Below are 287 nucleotides of genomic sequence, written 5' to 3'. Positions count from 1 at the left end.
AAGAAGAAGAAGAAGAAGAAGAAGAAGAAGAAGAAGAAGAAGAAGAAAGAAGAAGAAGAAGAAAGAAGAAGAAGAAGAAGAAAGAAGAAGAGAATGTAGATCATGTGTTATATGTTTTTACGTTTGACTGAACAACCTCCCCCAAATCCACATAAAGTAAAATATGACCTTTCATAAAGTTATGTTCAAACCAATGAATACAAGCATCCCCTAAGGTGATTAGGGGAGAGCCCAGCCAAAGACAGCAAGAGAAGGGAAAGGAAGACAGGGAGGAAGGTGCCATGCCT

Source organism: Sapajus apella, unplaced genomic scaffold (genome assembly GCF_009761245.1).
Source record: "Sapajus apella isolate SASKATOON/1434 unplaced genomic scaffold, GSC_monkey_1.0 scaffold22, whole genome shotgun sequence".
Lineage (NCBI taxonomy): Eukaryota > Metazoa > Chordata > Mammalia > Primates > Cebidae > Sapajus > Sapajus apella.
Note: the sequence above shows the minus strand (reverse complement) of the source record.